This window comes from Coccinella septempunctata, chromosome 6 (genome assembly GCF_907165205.1).
Source record: "Coccinella septempunctata chromosome 6, icCocSept1.1, whole genome shotgun sequence".
In the NCBI taxonomy this organism is placed as follows: Eukaryota; Metazoa; Arthropoda; class Insecta; order Coleoptera; family Coccinellidae; genus Coccinella; species Coccinella septempunctata.
Genome location: NC_058194.1, coordinates 19,963,544 through 19,983,557, shown reverse-complemented (window position 1 = coordinate 19,983,557; position 20,014 = coordinate 19,963,544). Strand labels below are relative to the sequence as shown.

Here is a 20,014-nt window from a genome sequence, read left to right as displayed (position 1 = left end):
ATAGAGCATGCCGATGGTGGAGGCAGCCTTATTTGGTTATTCAACGACACGCATATACTCTATAAATTAGTATTGATTCAACCTAAAACATTGGAAAGCTCTCAACATTGTCTTCAGCACATTATGTGCTGTCGGAATGATATTTTGAACTGAACAAAATCAGTATTGAATAAATCTACAAACGAATTCACTTTATTAATTCACTGTATGGTGAGATTCAGTAACTGAGGTGAGAGTAAAATCGATTTGCCTCGTATAAATCATTCACAAGTCTAGAATTGTGCCAAGATTATTACTAGAATCGTTCTCATGGTGGTCACGAGCTATATTCCCTAAGGAAGGTATTACGTTATACGTCAAACAACTCATATTGACTTTACGTGAATTGAAAAAAGTTCCATTATACAATCATGGCGGTTAAACTCAGATATTATAGCGGATACAGAAGGTACAATGTTATTTATTATTTCTTTTTATCCATGCTGACAAAAAATTTGCACCATACAAATGAGACGAAGAAGTTTTTGAGATTGTTTCAATTTCCACAAATTACTGCATAAATTTGTATCGGTACTTTACAAACATTCACTGAGTGTCAATTCGATGATTTGATGAATGCTAACGTAGTTCTTTGAATACTGAGAAGAAAATGGATGCCATTGGCCGGATAATGCCAATGCTTAACGGACTCAACGAACGTATTCAGACTCACAAACTTTCATAGAAAATTTCAAATTCTTAGTTTGATTGTTTATGGACATTTGGGCAAAAAAGATGAGGCTTCTCTTTATTATAAGCAGAAAAAAAGATTCTTCGACATAAACGATAGAAAAATTGGCGAAGAAATGATTTGTCATCTGTTATTCAACATTGAAATGAAACTTGGTGAATAAAAATTCGTGAAACGCAGCCAGAGACCAGAGTTGTGAGTTAAATATGAATGATCTCGAATAGGGTGGCAACAATATGAAGAATTGCTATATGTAGGTGTTCTTGGAAGGAATATGCATATGGTTCTTGGTAACTCATAATGAAATATTTCACGAGTGTAACTTGCTGACCTGCCCTAACTTCGCATGGGCATGTCCAGAATGAATTAAGATAAGAATTTCTCTACCGAATGCCAAGTCCTATCCAATTAAAACTCTGTCATTCAGCGAAATTTGATCAGAGGGAATGCGATATACAAAACACTGGAGCAAATCCGCTTATCCAATAACTTTCGGGGGACTGAAATTGGAATATGTTCATGTAAAAAAAAATTAAAGGCACGATTATTTCACTGAACTAGCGGACTAAAAAAAATCTTCGATTACGCTACTATATAAAAATTAGTGTAAAATATTACTAAAACTTCAAAAACTACTAAACAATTCAAAGAGCCCAGAAATGAGTTTTCACATAAAACTTGAAACCAAAAGAAGATAGAGGGATGCATTTTCAGCTATTATCCATCTTTTCTGAATCGGGGTCCAAAAAGTGCCATTCATTTTGCCTTTGGTTTTCGGTTACAGAGCTGACATTCAATCCCATCGAATTTTGCCCACCCTGTACGTTTCCATAAAGAAAAAACCAGAGATCCAATGGTATGCGATAGTTTGTGCGACACTTGCTGATACTTAATCACATATTGATGTATATTGATATTGATCAATATACATTCCTCATACCTACTTCAATGTGATTAATGGTAATGGTGGCATTCTGCTTTCATCTGTAAGCCAATCTGTAACTTTTCATAAGCTTACAGGAAAATTGCAATTCTGGACGGTCTTAAGTAATCTGTTGCTTACAGGAATCCGTAACTATTTACGATAAGTAGTTCAAAAGTGACACTGTCAATTAGATAGTGACAGGAACATTTCCAGAATTGCATTATTTACGAATCTGTCAATTTGAAACTTACAGATTGATTGTACGCTAAAGATTCGTAACTTATGAATGAAAAGTCAGAATACAACCATAAAATAATTTTTTGTTTCTTTGTCTCATCTTATTCGTCTCTCGCTTCCATAACAAAGCTAAGTTAATAGTTCCATATATTTGAGGAGTACCGCGAGGTCAGCTAGTTTAAAAAAATATCATTCAATGATCCTTCCTAACCAAAAACCACACCAAACAATTAAACGTTGTGAATAGAAAGACTTTTGAGTAAGTATGTGCAAGGTGAAAATGTGCCCAGTTAACAAAGACAAGATGTTGATCTTCTTGTGTTAACTGAACTTTATATACCTACCTTCAAACCCAAGTCTTTATGCAAAATTTGGTAAAGCTCTAATTTTCATACTAATTTGATAATTACTGGCCGAGAAAATGCTTCAGATAGCCTGAGAAATCAACTGTACGAACTGTTTCAGCAAAATTTTCACAATTCTTGAACCAATTTCGTACAGTTTTCATGCGTTGTTAAAGCGTATATCATTTCATTTTTGGTAATAGCATATATTTTGGTTGTCATCTGTCAAAAAATGATAGCTCTTAATTTGACAGCCGACAAAATATCAGTTTATTCAAAATGGAACCTCTAATTGGAAAATCCTTTACTTTTAGGTAACTCCAACTTATAAACAAACAAATTTCTCTTATTAACTCCCCTTATTAACGAAGACTATGCTTCAGTCTTCTGATCATTGTGAAAGAAAAGAATAGTTTATCTTCTTTGTGATCTTGTTTGTGGGATGATATGGTTGTAATTTAAAATGATTTTGTGTTTTCTTGTGTGCATATTTCAGATTTTGGAAGTTTTTGTTTTAGTTTGTTTGAATAAGATGGAAGTTTTTTCAGTTTGAAATAATTGTTAATATGTGAATACTATCTTTGGCGTATGTCTGTTTGTATTCCAGGGTAAAATGATAAATAAATTAACAACTCTGGTAAACATAATAGATGTTAAAACTTTTTTCAATTAAGTGCGAGATATTTTTATATTATGATCAGTTGATCATAAACGGCGAAAACGCATATTTAGAGATGCATGCGAAATAAATCATTACAAATAGAATAGGTTCCCGAGAAACTCCAGATAAGATGTAATCTAGCAGAAGGAATTTGTGAGGAGATGTTCCCGAAATTATTCATACCGACTGGAATACTGCGTTTGGCTTGAAAGCCATTTTCTCAGAAGTCATTAGTACATTGCTCTCATGAGAAACTACACGGCATTCATCAGTTCTTCTTGTCGTTCTGCTCTCTGTTATGGTACACATTCAGAAATTTGCATATTCCATTAAAAACGAAAAATTGCGACGGTCAGACAAAATACACGACCACAGGTTTAAAGTTGATGTGGGGTCCTTAGCGAGCTCGTCTTTTAATTTATGAACAGGACAACGGAATGATAATTTCTACATATAATTTCAGGCATACGTCTTCAGCCAGTGAAGGGACGGTAAATTCTAAATTTAGTCCCTGGAACCGACGAAAGGTTCGCTGATATGTAACTCACACTCTGTCATTCCAAACCAACCTCATAACCGACACTAGCGTATCCTGAAGAAATATAAATATATGCTATTTTATACGAGAGTATTTAAGCAACGAGAATGTGAATAAACCTTCTTCTAGTGTTAAGGTCAAGGCTGTGTTATGCGAGTGCAAATAGAATTATTTTTCGGAATAACTATCCAATGTGAACTCTGGACAATACAGGTTACATTTTATAGGAATATAGGTAGTTGATGATATAGTTCCTTCCATATGAATAAAGGAAATAAGGTACACAGCTAAAATACCATTTATATTATCCATGCCATTTATTTCCGATGCAAATTGACTCTAACCAATTAACACACATGGGTGAGCTGTGTAATCTAGTTTTGCCATCCCCTAGCCACTGAGTGCTGTACAGGGTGTCCTAAATTCGATGTTCAGTACGAGGATCTCGGAAACTAGGAGAGATAGACCAAAACAGATTGCACATTTTCGAGTTCATTATCCGACAAACAAAGAATGGTGAAAACTTTGGCCTTCTTGGATTTCGAAGATTTCGAAAACTTCTCATAAATAACTTTTTTGTCGTCGAGGACAGCAATCTGAACACAACTTCAACATTTTTTGGGTATAGAAAACAATGGCATTCTGCAGTTATTTTTTTCTTCCAGTTTTCGAATTATGAAGAAAAGTTGTATTTTTTTAAAGCAAACTATAATGCAATTTGCCAATTCAATTCAAAGATTGAAAAAAAAAACACAGAATTCGAGAAGAACAAGAATAATTAGAAAGAAACGAACGTTGTTTTTATTTTAAATCACTTAACTTTTTATGTAGGTATAATAAGGGAGTGCACAATAATGGATAGATCTTTTTTGCTGAGGATGATCATTGATGGGGTTTTGTTTAAATCTTTTTTTTCTTGTAGGGATGAAATAGTTGAACTTATTGAATTCATTTTTTTTATGTATTTTAATGTCAATGACATAAAGAGTAATTCTTGTTTCTGGAGTTTCATCGAAAACATTTCGTTGGTTGATAATTGATGAATCATCTCGAATACAGCATTAGAACCAAGAATAATTATTCATCATCTCGCAAAGATCATTAATGAAATAACGATGAGTTGGCACAATTCTACAATGAAACTATTATTAGGAATATTTAAGCCCCAGATTACCATGTGAAACGGGGTGTTTAGTAGCTAAATATTTGGAAAAACACTGGTAGAAAAATAAATGAGATAATTTTTGAAAAAATTATGAGTGCCTTTGTACAGTTGTGCCTTGTTTCGTTTTGAACGCGCTACAAATTTATGTACTACGTTTGGAAAAATTTGCGATATCTAGAAACTTATCAGAAATCGTGGAAATTAAGAATAAAGCTGGTTTTTTCCAATTCTCCCTCGTTAAAATATACTTTAAACCCATTCTCCCAAAAAAACCTTTCGATTGTGATTTAATAATGTTTAAATTTATTTTTTTTTACAGTTGCCTTACCGACACCACGTCGATTCTTGAGGGTGAGTTATTCTCGATATTTTGTGAACATAAAACATTTTTTTTGAAAGATGAGGAATCCCCAATTGCATAAGGTCACTGTGCCGTGAATTGGAAGCAAAAGAAATGAAACAATTTTCGTACGAATGCAAGTTAAAGATTCCTGAATCTCACTCCTGTTGATAATTTTGATTTATGGGTTATATATAGGAGAATAAATATCGTTAACCGATTAGCGTCATACTACTGGCAGGTTTTACTGAGCACTTCCGACAAATTGAACGTATGATTGCATTGTTGCATCAAATGATGGTCGATAAACCTACAATTATGGATTTTCATTTACGTCGCTCTGGAATAACTTTACTCAATTAAAACATATCCGAGTCCAGTCGTTGCATACTGGAATCCAATCATTGTCCGAGGCTTGTTTTAGCATTGTAGTTTATGAATACCGCCAACAATGTCAAAAAATATCTTCAAAACAACCCCCTTTCTCATTCAAGATTTAAAGGGTTGCTGCCATCACGCTCATAGGGTTGATGCAAATCGATTCATATTTTCACAGAAAGAGCCCCTCAATGGAATTTTTCATATTGCACTATAACTAATACCTATGCATATTTACCAGAAACATCAACATATTAATATGTTTCAAGAGAGTTGATATAGAAAAATATTTTCTTTATTGATTCATCAATGGTCTTAGAGGAAAGACTATAGGTATGCAACTTTAATGTAATAGCCATTTACAATAGTATGTCATACACGTTTTAAGCTCAATAATAGATGTCAGATAATAAGTAATGATACCCATTCATCATTCCATACTTCCTCTATACAGAAAGTTTTTCTCTAAAAAATAGAAAAAAAACCGATATGGCATTTCGAAGTTTGGTTCAGTGTTCGGTCACAACTCCCATTTTTTCATTCCCGATAAGATCATTTGGGAATGAAGTACATAGCCTAAAATCCCATGAGATATGTTGGTATAAGTTTTCGGTGCAATGAACGATAAAAAAAAGATATTGAAGCAAACGATTTTTTACTTTCGGTTGATCAAATAGGGATATAACAGCAGTTGTGTGTAGAGAATTGGTCAACGTTGAAGCTTCTGTGAAAATTAAAACGGTTGTTTCTGTAAATCGTACGAAAGCACAACTTTTCTGGAACACGTCAATATACAAAAAATCCATCTTCTTCACGAAATATACAGTCTGTCTGTAAACAAATTCGAAGGACTTGGGGAGATGATTCCTCGATGAAAATAAGCAGGAGTAGTTCCTATAATTTTTTTTCGAATTCAACCTCCCTTCCAAGATACAGCCTTTGGAAGGAGTTGACAGTTTTGAATTTTTTTACGGGTTCTAAAAAACACTCAGTCATAAAACTATACATAATATGAAGCACTAAGTAGATGTTACTCACACAATTTTTTTAGATCTCGTAACTTTATTATTAGGGGTTGAAAATAACAACCCCTTATGATTTTCCTTCAAAAGTAGTTTTCGTGGGGTAGATTTTCGAAAAATAAAATTCTCTTATGGTTTCCATTCAATTCTAGAGAAAAAAAGTATACGAAGGTCTATGAGGCAGCGTGTTAATGCATGTATTTTAGCGGGATGTAATACGATGAAATGGAATGAACAGTGATCAGAACTGCTTGTAAGTTTTTATTTATTGCGAAGAAAAATATCGACTGTATCGAAATTTTGCAAGAAACTTTTTTCCTCCAGAATTGAATGGGAAACCATAAGAGAATTTTATTTTTCGAAAATCTATCCCACGGAAACAATTTTGGAAGGAAAATCATAAGGGGTTGTTATTTTCAACCCCTAATAATAAAGTTATGAGATGTAGAAAAATTGTGTGAGTACCATTTACTTAGCGCTTCATATTATTTATAGTTTTATGACTCAGTGTTCTTTAGAACCCATACAAAAAATTAAAAACTGTCAACTCCTTCCAAAAACTGTATCTTGGAAGGGAGGTCGTTCTCAAAAAAAAATTATAGGAACTACCCATGATTATTTTCATCGAGGAATCGTCGCCCTAAGTATAATACTTCGCATTTTTTCAGACACTTTGTATAGAGATACGAAAAACATGTGATTGACTCCCTTCATATTATGATTGAGATGCTGAAAAATATTCGACTACATATGATTCAGCGGTGAGAACCCCCCAAAAATTTTGAGAGTATGACGGCTTCCAGGAAACCACCAGTGAGAATTTCAACCAAAAGTACACTGACATGCATGGTGTTGACCCTGAGAGGAGAACAATTACTCTTCCACGTTCTGCGAAGGTCAAGCCTAATGAACAGTTTGGCATTTCTATATTGAGAAGTGTTGAGCTAATTTCTTGTCCGCGAAGGTAACCTACCTATCAGAATCATAGTGAACTGATTAAGTTTATTATGTATTTATTTCATTTTCAAGTAGCTCTCGACTTGATCGTGGAATTAAAATGGTAGGTGCATGAGGTTATTTGCGTACCACCTACTTCAAAATGGTACGCAGTTTATTGGAACAGAATAGTTAGTCGAGCGAATTTTGAAAAATGCCTGACTTAATTCGTATTATGCATGTATAAACGATTGAATATTGAGGCAAACTAGATTTCCTAGGTATATTTTATCATGGTCGCCAGTAGAAAACTGGTGTATTCTCGTCTTGAGTGATAATTTTGTGATACAACTAGTAGTTGCATGGAAGAATTTTAGTGGAATTACCGGAATGACGACCCATTATGAAGATAGGAAGGAAAATTATAGCAGAGGAAGAATTCTTATGTTGATAGCGTTCTTGATCAATTGTTAATGAGTACTATATGACACATCATTATGTTGAGTTTAAAATTGATGCATCAACTTAATGACAACTAAAAATTATAAAATATTGCATTCAAGCTACCTGCTTGACAGAAATTCTCAATTTGACCGAAGTATCCACTTATGAGTTATTGCCGTATAAAATGAAGATATTTCTGAAACACTATAAAATTCATACCACTTCATCTTCAGATGAAAATCACAGTCATAATCTCAGTAGCATTAATAATTTCTGCTACAACTATACATTTATATATAATAGTCTAATAAATACCCGATGATACAAAGTTACCTTAAATTATAGAGGTTGCAAAGGACAATTCCTTCTTTGAATTTCGTTATTTTCATACTTTCAATAGAAATTTATTTTATTATATTTTTTTCGTTAGATAGATTTGAAATTTGTAGAAACTGGATACGGAAAACCATAGTCTTTTTTCTAGAAGCTGCATATTGATAAATTCCTCAATAGCAAGAAATACCTTCCGACCGTTCTGAATAATGAATGATGTTAATTAATTATTGTTCAACATTGGCTTTCGTTATGAGGTTGTGTAAATTTAGATTGAGGTAAAATAATTCGCTGGATATCAGATTAGACATAGTGGTGTCTTTTGTATCTATCTTAATGAATATGTAGATGAATCTTGTCTTAAGATTTATGGCATGTTCTGTAATATTCTTGGACTTAATTCAAGAAATCTTGTTGTCTAATCGATAAAGATCTATCAAAACGTAGACGTTTCTTCGGTTTTTAGGTAAACTCTAAATAAAAATTTTGTACTTCAGCGTTGAACTTTATGATGACTATTTAAATTTAACATTATGCTGCAAGGTTACAATATATTTGTTCTTTTTTTTCGATGTAAACGCTGAGCTAACCTCAACTCATTGATTTAATTTTTCCCTTTGAAATTTTGTAGACAGAAAATCCACTTATTTCTGCTCGTACTAAGTATACGATTTTTATCATATTCGTTTTTTAGACTGAAATTTGTCGCACTATAAATTAAAGAAATAGGAACTCAGTATAGCTATAAAGCCACCTCGTTTCTCATCATTTCAGAATAAGGCTAGATGCCTGATGCCGATAGAAGAAGCGATAAGGGAAAATGAATACGTTTCCCCTTTTTGGTTCGGAGCCAAGAGTTGGGGTTAACCCCCAAGTCCCAAATCCTCATTCATACCTATTGAATGAAGCTTCAGTCTTCTTTTTGATGTGCCTCTATCTTCTGGTATCTCGGTTCGAATTTATATTGACACTAGAGTTGCGATGTAATTGAAAATTAATATACAGGGTGTGAATGGATAGTTGCAAAAAATTTAAGGGGTGATATCTTGTCGAGAAATAGTGTTAGTCTTTCATATATACTTTTTTTTTGAGCAGTGCCTACTTAGATACAACCCCCTAAGGATAGCACCTGAAAAGCAATTTTTAATTTTTTCAGAAAACTGACAAGACGTAATTCTATGGTCTCGATTGAAATTCATTCTGGGAGGATTCTGCATTTTCTGAAACTTTTTAGGGTTTTCACTCCCAATCTCTGGAACAAAATCAATTAAAAAATTGAAATAAAGGATTTCTTCCTACGTAAATTCTTGCAGTAATTTGTCAGTAGCAAATCAACAAGAAAAAATTGTTGCCTGACAGTGAACTGAGAAAAAGAACTTTGAAATTATAATTATATAATTCATTTGACAAATAAAAGCTACAATTCAGAAGATTTTCGGAAATTGATTTGCGTCGGATGAAAGAGTCTGATATAGGGGAGACTGGGGAGGGTTGATACGTTTTTTGGAATTTTTATTCTGAAAACGGAATTATATGAAGAAGCAGGACTTTTCTTATATTATATAATTCTTCAATTAATCGTTCAACAAAATAAATATAGAAGTCGCAAAACATAAACATCTTATTCTGTACAGAACGTTGAACACAAAAACATGCAAACTGTCTCAAGCCTCCCCACATATGGGAGGATTGATACGATGTACTGGGAGAGTAATCGAGAGGATTATTCAGCTCAGTAGGTAGGTCAGCAATGATACTGGCTTGCTTTGGTCCTATAGGTGTAGAAAAATCAGGAAATTGTCAGTTAGTCACTTCCACACAAGAAAAGTCGGCCTCGTTAAATACATGGGGATTGTACGGTTTTTAAAAATCCCTTTGATATGTTGGATGGTGAAGACGCCTTCATGTAGGCCTATCCAACTAGCTACGGAATATTTTTTGAAGATTATACATGTATCAGGCCTCCCCACGACAAATGTCTCAAACCTCCCTGAAAGCAATTTTTGAAGTGATTTATGTTTTCATCTTATACCCATATATTTTGAAAAGCGAATAAAACTGTAAATTGAGTAGTTTTATGCATATTTCCCAGTGAAATGTTTGTTTATGCCGAAAAATTAATGCATGATCATAAAACCCTTAGGTAACATGAGTAAAAACTTACAATTTCTCACCTCGAAACACTCTTCGTTGAATATTTCACAAACAAACTATTGTTAGCTTTACATATTAACGTCACGCAATGCCCTCTGCCAAAGAATAGTGTTCACTAGTATAATACTTTTGAAAACGGCTACAGATCGCGGATATAAGCCTGTATCAAGCCTCCCCATGTATCAATGCTCCCTAGTCTCCCCTAGACTCTGAAACGTTACTATATATAATTATAATTTCTAAGTCTTTTTTTCAGTTCATTGTCAGGCAACAATGTTTTCTACTTGATTTGCCCCTAACAAATTACTGCAAGAATTTACGCAGGAACAAATTGCTTATTTCAATTCCTTAATTGATTTTGTTCCAGGGATTGGGAGTGAAAACCCTAAAAAGTTTCAGAAATTCTATGGTACCTGGAAGGCAATAGACAAAATTTCGGTGATCTATAATGTCAGTATGATATCGGCCCACTAGGTAAATTTAAATTCGAAGATAATTCCAGCCAATGCCACCCACGCTATGAATCTGTTGAAAAATTTTTTTCAAATTTATTCGAAATGAATTAAGCTATCGAAAATTAATTTTCCAATTGTTCAATAATATGAATGAGGAAAAAAGTTTTTCGAGATACAAATTTTAGGGTTGGCTTTTTCTAACCCTTGCAATTATAGGGGAACACCACCAAAAATTTTCGACTTATCGTTTCCACGGAGAAATTTCATTTCTGTCAGTGTTATGGTTTCTAAGAAAACAATTGCTTTTCAGGTTCTACCTTTAGGGAGGTGTATCTAAGCAGGGGCTGATGCTCATACAAAAATTTTATATAAAAGACCCACACTGTCTTATGACAAGGATTAACATCTCAAATTTTTTCGCAGCTATTCATTCATTTGCGCACTATATAGAGACAAAATTTTCCCCAACTACGCTAAAAAAAATCATTATGACATCTGCATAATTTCATCATCAATCTTCTCTTATTGGTTGATCCTATTGTGATAAAATATTCTACTTTTCTTAATGTTATTGCTTATTGTATGCTGAAGCATGCAGAGATCATAATTTTGAAAAAAATTTGAGGGCTTAAGATATGGAATTCTCATCTAAACACTAAACCAGTGTCGAATAAGAATTGACCGTTTCGATAAGTTTTGTAAAAATCGATATAGACTTATTATAAACAATGACGTATTTTTGTTGAGTTTATTTGGGGTAAAGGAAAAGTTCAAGAACGAATTATAATGTAGTTTTCCGGTGATATCTCCCTAGAAAACATTGTTTTAACGGTGACTCATTCTTCTATTGTGTCCGCAAAAGGGATATTTTTGTGGTGTTTACAAAAGGAAACAGGTATTTCCAATATCCACTGAACTATTACTTTTTGTATTTAAAGTAAGAGGAGAACCTCAAAGATTGTTCAATTTTAAGAGATATTTAGTTTTCCGGAAAAAATCTAAATAGGTAGTGTATGTACTAGAATGTGGACAAAACCAAGTTGAAGAGCATAAGACTCTTCAACCAAAGAAACCAAGGGCATATTTTTCGGACCACGCGTTTCCATGCTAGAAGACCTCAAAGTCCAAAGTGGTACCAATTTTGAGAGATAACGAAAAATGTTATCCTTTCAACGTTGACATTCAGAAAAAATCTTCCTAAGTAGTAGATATATGATGAGAATTATATAAAAGTTGTAGAGCATTAAATTCTGCGTCGATTGAGACCTTAAATAAATCTTTTAGACTACCCACATTCATACTAGGGGTCCTCAAATTTGTACCGACCAAGCTTTTCGAAAATTTTAGTTTTTAGATATTATAAAACATTTCCTGGTCACAAAAAGTACTCCTTGGAATTGGCTGAGCTGAGATCCTTTAGGATGGAAACAAGTGACGCAGAAATTAATGCAATTGAACTTTAATGGTGCTTGGCATTTCCTGGGGGACACGAAAAATTCCATATTTTTGGCCAACAAAAGTTAATCTTACTTTCTCTGAGGTGGAAATCCTAGGATAGTCTTAGCAGGTCTCTAATGAAAAAATTAAAACGATCAAACTAAGGCTAATAGGCCTCGACTTTATTTTTGTATTTAATAATAATAATAATAATAAACTTTTTGTAGGAGTTAAATATTAATTGGGTGATTTTGTGATCTAATATTACATGAACTATGCAACTAACTGCCTCAGTTTTTGAGTAATTCTGCAATTGGTCACAGTAAATTCGAGAAGTGAATTTCAGGTAGCCAGTCGATCTCAAGATCATGTTCCACAAAACTTCACCTAATTACCTTCAAACAATGATCTCGGTGGCTTATAATTTCGACTTTTTCCATGCCGTGAAGGGCACCGAGTCACTCACCTCGGAGCAAGGTGTACAGGGAGTTATGGACCGTATCTCGTCAAACCGCGATATTGAGAATATTCCGAGGAAAATATTAGCATTCTTTTGATCAAACAACGTCTCTGATTTCAGTGGTATCAGGCGGTTCAAACACTAACTTAATGGGAATAATTTTGTGATCCGAACTAACCTGTTTTTGAGAGTGTCTCTTTTGTCTCTCACACTTGGGTATTGGCTACTTATAGATAAAATATTTCATAACCCATTGTTATAGTCTGAGAAGCTATAACTATTGTTTGTTATACGGGTTTCTTCAAATTTGGGTTTAATTTTCATTTATAGAAGAGACGGTATTTTTTGTGAGAAAAAGTTAAGTGTTTTTCTTTCAATACGAGATTTTGCCTTGAAAGAAATATCAGCTTAATTTTCCATTTTCCAAAATATAAGTGAAGAAGATATAAGAGAAAATTTGTGCTGGCGCCTTTCTCGAATAAATTTCACTGATTAATTTATGGTGAATTTATTTCTTCAAATTCAGTAATTTTCAACAAAGACAAATTGGATAATTGGTGATCAATCCTATGGAAACAATTCATCAAAAACGAATATGTAACGTTTAATGCATTTTCTTTCCCAACGTATGAAATAAAAGAAATACAAAAAAGTTATTGGATAAAAATTGCTGCTCTGCTTTATAGAAGTTATAAGTTATAACACATTTATCAAAAACATTTTTTTTTAAAAACGAAATTGGTAACAAATAGTATCGAATGATATATATTATGATAATTATGAATTGAATAATTGCGTAAAACGTTTCAGAGCCTCAATCAGACTCCTTTCATCCGATAATGACGTGAAAATCTTCTCTTGATACGTAATTACAAATAGTGCGTTAAATGTAGGAAAATCTGAATTTTTGTTACCTATACAAAACTCCAAGTTTCGAAATAAGTACATGCTCCTCTCAAACTATCCCTCAATCTATAATTAACAAGTCAACGTTCTTATAACAAAATAAGTATCGTAGATTCGGGTGACTTAGGACTATTCTTGAAGTCAACTTTGAAGTATAAGGGCCATAGAAAAACTCGCATTTACTCTCCTGAATTCGTTAATTTTTCGTGTCAATTCAAACGCTCTGGTCACGGCAAACTCAACAGGAAATAATTGTTAAACTAACCGAAAAGACGCTATACAATATTATATCTTTGTCCCTTCACTCATAAATGGTAAGAAACAAAGAAATCGGCAAGGGGGGTAATTGTCCTAAGTTACAGGACTGTCCCAAGTCACCCGAATCTACCGGCATCGACATTATGAGAAGTCAAACAGCGCAAACTATAAACTAGTCTCTGCTATAAACTATAAACATTCTTGAGTAGTGCAATGTTTCTGTTCTCAATTCTGTTCCCAATACAGTATAGGGAGTAAGGGACTAAGAACATATTATACAATTTATACTTTCCAACAATACATACCCTTAAACATCGTAATTCAAATTCGAAGAAAGAAAAATAGTTAGGTAATCTCTTTGTTGATTATTAATCATTGATTTTCATTAATACAATCGGTGAAGCTTGTGGATTTGTAATGAAAAGGGTTCGATTTATAAGGAAAGGAGTGTTGAACTAAATTTATAAAACAAATATTTTACAATCACAAGCAAAACATTCAATATTAGGTGAGCAACTCTGCTTTCAGTAATTTTGAAAGACTCGACTTTATCGACATCAAAAATTTGGCTGGCTTCTCTTGTACATATCAGCTCCAACAATAAGTCCTTTACATTCAATGGACAAACTGAAAATGTTGTAATACATATTTGAAAATTATGTAACAGAGAGCTTTCAATCAATTTTTGAATGTAGGTGCCAATAAACATCCTTCTGCAATGCTTTCATCTATCTGCTCATCTATATGTATTTCTTCCTCATTGGGATAGACACCTGTTACTTTGGTAAATTATTGTTCGCATAATTTTGTGCCGAGAATTGCTAGTCTGTGTTCTGGGTGCTGCTGCACATTTTCCATTTCTTGTAGCATAATTTCTGGATTGTTTATAACTCTTTCAGGTGTCAATAGAATATCTGAAGGTTTTTACCAACACTGTAGCCTCTTAGGGGTCTGCTGATGAAGACAAATTTTAAAAAAAAATCACAGGTATTGAATCAGAAGAGATTACAATATCATCGGTTTCTTCTTTTGCCCGTAGCCAAATTCTCTGACCAATGACAACCTCGAAAAATTAGTTATTAAGTGTGCAAATGGTCCATAATTAGCTACATTAATTTGTCGAAGTTTTTATACAACGAAATCTAAAAATAAAGATACTTCTCAATGCACCTTTTTTTTTAAATTGAATAATAAGGCTAGAAAGGCTTTTCGAAGCGCATATTTGGATTTTCCGGGCCCCAAGCGCTGTAATTTTCTGCTAATTAACGAAGCGTTAAAAGTGAAAATATGCCTCAACGCTCATAATGATTTTTCGATAAATATCAGGTTCATTTTCATGCATTCCCAACATCCAATAGACACAAACACGTTGTGTTGATAGTTGGCAAGCTTCAGTTCTCTTGTTAATTGAACTCAATACACAGGAATAAATATAGGTACCTACATATTTTTTCAACCAATAACTTGATTTCAAACGACCCTGGTTCAATAAAATTGAATATTTTTGTTCCACCCCTTAGCCGCAACCCCAGCCTACTTTTGCTTCACGAATAAGTAGAAACATGTACCTGTCAACTTTCTGGAAAGCTCACGGAAGGAGAAATCTCACCATGATCTTTGTTGGGTTCGGAGATGGGACTAGGAGCATCTATTTTTGACAAAACCACTCCGAGGTTTCAGTGAATGAGGTTTCAGCTGCGAATTTGAATTTTACGAGAAGTAAGGGTAGGTTGAAGGAGTAATAACCCCTAAAGACACCACATAAACAAGCAGTAGTTGTTAACTTGTTGAGAAAACGAAAGAAAACGTGCCCATTTTTGGCCCCATGTATCTTCACATGGACAACGAATCAGCTATTGAATTTTTGTCGCATATTCCAAACACCCTTAATACAATTTTTGGTTTTTGGAAAACCACGCGAAAATTCTAAAAAGATTTCATGAATTGGAGGGAAATTCGAATTTTCTATATCATAGGCATACCTACTGATACAACATATGAAGGCCTGTTTTTTCGGAAGTGGAAGTCACATTATATTGCCATGTCTTCGATTATGTATACATTCTTGGAGACCTGATCTGGATCATAAATTTCCCCTAAACTTCCGAACGACGCTGTGCCTGGAGCGCAAAAAATGCTCGAATCAACGAATAGTATCAATTCCGCTTCGAGCGGACAAGGATCGCCAAAATTTTATCGGTCATTCATTTTGACCTACTTCATACCAAGGATTTCACGGATTTTTCCTATTCACATTCAGGAGAGCGCTTTTAAACGCCTTCATCGCTGACTGGAAGACCTTGACGGCGCCAGTAAGTTATCGGACCAAGAACCGTCGATTCAGACAACAACAAAATTCGTGGGACTGGTCGACTTATTTAGATAACCGATTGATTTATATAATTATTCATAATTACCGCCCATTTGTTTGCTCTCTTTTCCATTACCGTCTCAGGCAATGAATCAACTCAACCAATTTGTGTTACTTGCGGGAAATGCTGATGAAGTCGGCAGGAATTGGTTATAAATTTGGCTCTTGATTCGTGAATCTTCGAAACCTAGTGGAGTGCTGAATAACTGATAGATCCTTCCGCCCGAAATTTTTACATTGAAGGCTTAAGGGGGAGTAATAGGGGGAGTCCGGGAGACTTGCTCAGGTAGGAGACTTGAACCACCTCAAATATTTCAATTCAAATTTCGCGCTACCGGTATCGTAAATAGCTTTCGACATACTCGTAACAAGGCACAACTAGTGGCGGCTCCATTTTGGCCGCCATCAGAAAAGTTCGGGAGTGAGAGGGTTGAACATGATTTTGTTGTTAGGACGTAAGAAATTGAATAATTATTGTTTGTTACACTGTCTGAAAAGTTTAATAGATGCGTGGTGTTATTTAGTTTTATTGCTTTCATTGGTTAATATTGTTTTACAAACGATGAGCCTTTTAATGATAGTTGTAAAAGTTTCAAGAAAACATTTGTTGAATAGACTTAAAGGAGTGCGGGAGTCTTGACCCGTGCTATGGTCGGGAGACATAATCAGTGGTCCAAGTTTCCTGCACTGACCTAGATAATAGTTTGCTTCAAAAAAAGAAAATTGAATAATAGAAATGAATATAAAAAAATATACAAAGGTTCGAAAAAGTAAAAAACATCTCGGAAATAAGGAAGAGTGTCTCCGAAATAGAAAATATGTATTTCATACGCTGATACAACCTTGACATAGACAATCGTTGGTGATTGGAAATTGTTTTTTTTTCCATGGTTTTCCTGATAAACAAACTTATGGTCAAGTCTCTCTCACCTCCTGTTCTACTCTCCCATGGGTCAGGGAGATAGGAACCAATTTTCAGTTCCTAAAAAAAGAATTGCTGTACTCAAAATGTTCATCTCACCATCACTCTACTATTATCTATTTGGGCCTGAGCTGAGAATATAGATACATGGAATGGACATTCAGTGCTACAGCAGTATAAGGCTTAATTCAATTGATTCAATGCCAATGTTGAAATAAGTTTTTATGTTCGACCTAATCGACCTTCGTGAGATATTATCTTTGTAAAAAATAAGTGGATACCTACTTTTCGGTCTTGTTTGAATAAACACAATTTGACAATATTCCTGTGTTTCGATTCATATGAAATCTTCTTCGGGGCTCTACAATAAATAACCCACAATTAAAAATCATAGAAAAGAATGGCAAAATCTACAAAAACAACAATATCTGTTGACACAAAGTCATTCATTTTCATAACCAGTTTCTGCAATCAAGTAATTCAGTGATGAAGGTACAGGGGTAAGTTAATGATTCTGTTAGAAGATGAATGAAAATTTCTATACTTTGAACATGTTTATCACACACCATGTCAAAATTTAAACAAAAATGGGTATTTCACGAAACATGATAAAAAACTCATTATACATATTTGAAAATAAGAAGGATAAGATGGATTTGAAGAAATATATTTAATTGATTTAATATTTCTTCTTTTCATGTCTTTATTTAAAAAAATCACAAAACTCTTCGGAAAAAGATGAATGATATTGAAATAATAATGCAGAAATTCAAGTTGATAAAAGATAAAGGACAAGCTCAGTCCTGTCCATGGGTCCGGTAGGTACACGTACACGCCAGTTGACACGCTCAAGCCGCAGGTTTGTAGACCGAGTGTGTAAACTATCCTTTAGCTATAAGCAGTGTCGGCCTAAAGCGGCCCACAGACGAGCAACCAAGTTGTAGGCCGGTGGTTAATATTCCTTCAACCTTCAACCTCGTATGATTTACAACCTCGTTGACAACATAGTTGTCAACTAAGTTGCTCGTCTGTGGGCCGCTTAAGTTTAAACTGCTATGGATGCAGGAATAATTTATGGCGGCCCCTCTCAATGAGAATGATTAAGGAAAATCCCCCATATCCAGAAATTGGCACTCCAAAACAGAAATTTGATATTCGGCATCGACCTTTGAATCTCACATTTTGAAAAGATTAAAAACATATACCTATGTATATACAGGGTGAATCAACACGTACCTACGAATATTTCAACAGTAGATTCTTGAGGTCGAAAGAATCACTTCTTCCTATACCATTTTTTCCGATTCGGTCTTGATAAAAAGATATAGCCATTTTAAATTTTCATAATGAGCTGTGCCAATCCTGAAAAAACAAAGAAACCTTCAGAATAACTAGCTAAATCTGTGACATTACACATCGTACGTAATGGTCATAATGAGAAAACTGGGCGATATCTTGTATTCGAAAAAGGTTAATCAAATAAATGAAAAACTATATTCCGAAATTCATTTCATTCGATAAAACCGTTTGTGAGATAAAAAAAATAACATATTTTTATGGTTTTTTCAACAGCCTGTATCTTTTAAAACCAGCAACTTCGAAAAAAACGGTGAACGAAAAAAGTCCTTTTTTTGACCTCAAGAATCTACTGTTGAAATATTTGTACGAGTCGAAGACTCAGCCTGTATATGAAAATATAAGTCGAATATTTTCTTTGTTTATTGTTTTTCCATGAAATTTTTAAATAGACGCTTTTTAATTTAAAAGAACTCTGTTGTATGGACATAGAAATATTCTAATTAAATTACTTCTTGAATGAAGAAATCAGAGGGTTAATTCCTTTCTTCCAACTATTTTATTCAAAGTTCAGGATAAAGTATTGCAGTTTCGCAATTCTTTGTACGCTTTCAAAACGGAAAACAATAGGGGAGACTAGGGAGCATTGATACATGGGGAGGCTTGATACAGGCTTATATCCGCGGTCTGTAGCCGTTTTCAAAAGTAATATACTGGTGAACACTATTCTCCTGCAGAAAGCACTACATGACCGTAATCTGTAAGGCTAACAGTAGTTCGTTCGTGAAATATTCAACAAAGAGTGTTTCGAGGAGAGAAATTGTAAGTATTTACTCACGTTACCTAAGGGTTTTATGATCATGCATTAATTTTTCGGCATAAACAAACATTTGACTGGGAAATATGCATAAACCTACTCAATTTACTGTTTTATTAGGTTGCCAAAATGTATGGGTATAAAATGAAAACATAAATTACTTTAAAACTTGCTTTCAGGGAGGTTTGAGACATTTAGGGTGGGGAGGCCTGATACATGTATCATCTTTAAAAAATATTCCGGAGCTGGTTGGACAGGCCTACATAAAGGCGTTTTTACCATCCAACCTACCTTCTGAACATGTTTCTGCACCTACGGGACCAAAGCAAACCAGAATCATTGCTGACCTACCTACTGATCTAGTAATTCTGGATCAGGCGTCAGGTGTGCTCGCAATGGTGCCACGAAGAATGTAACCGTGTTAGAAATGGCACAAAAATGTTTATATGTGACATTTGCAAGTGATAACAATGGGGCTTATATTTTCAGTTTATCTGTCTCATGCCTCCCAGTACACCGTATCAATCCTCCCATATGTGGGGAGGCTTGAGACAGTTTGCATGTTTTTGTGTTCAACGTTTTGTACAGAATAGGATGTTTATATTTTGAGAATTCTATATTTATTTCGTTGAACGATTAATCGAAGAATTATATAATGTTATAAAAGTCCTGTTTCTTCATATAATTAATTTTAGAATAATAAATATTCCAAAAACGTATCAACCCTCCCCAGTCTCCCCTATATGTCAATTTGGAATGAATGAAAATCATTCGTCACTAACGAAAGAGCCGACTCCATAGCTGATATTGATTTTCATGTCCATTGAACTTTCTTGGAACGCCAAGAACCGAACTGCATCAGTCTGAAGTGTCTGGTAATGTAAA

General features: G+C 34.1%; 1 protein-coding gene across 2 annotated transcripts in view; it reads left to right on the top strand.

Annotated features, from left to right (window-relative positions):
- The window catches only part of LOC123315058 (RNA-binding protein Musashi homolog 2), an 85,865-nt gene that overhangs the window by 15,877 nt on the left and 49,974 nt on the right, over nt 1-20,014 (top strand). For both annotated transcript variants that reach the window (XM_044900610.1, XM_044900609.1), the window contains exon 2: nt 4,920-4,951. The gene's annotated coding sequence lies outside the window, so the exon portion shown is untranslated. The remainder of the gene's footprint in view (nt 1-4,919; nt 4,952-20,014) is intronic.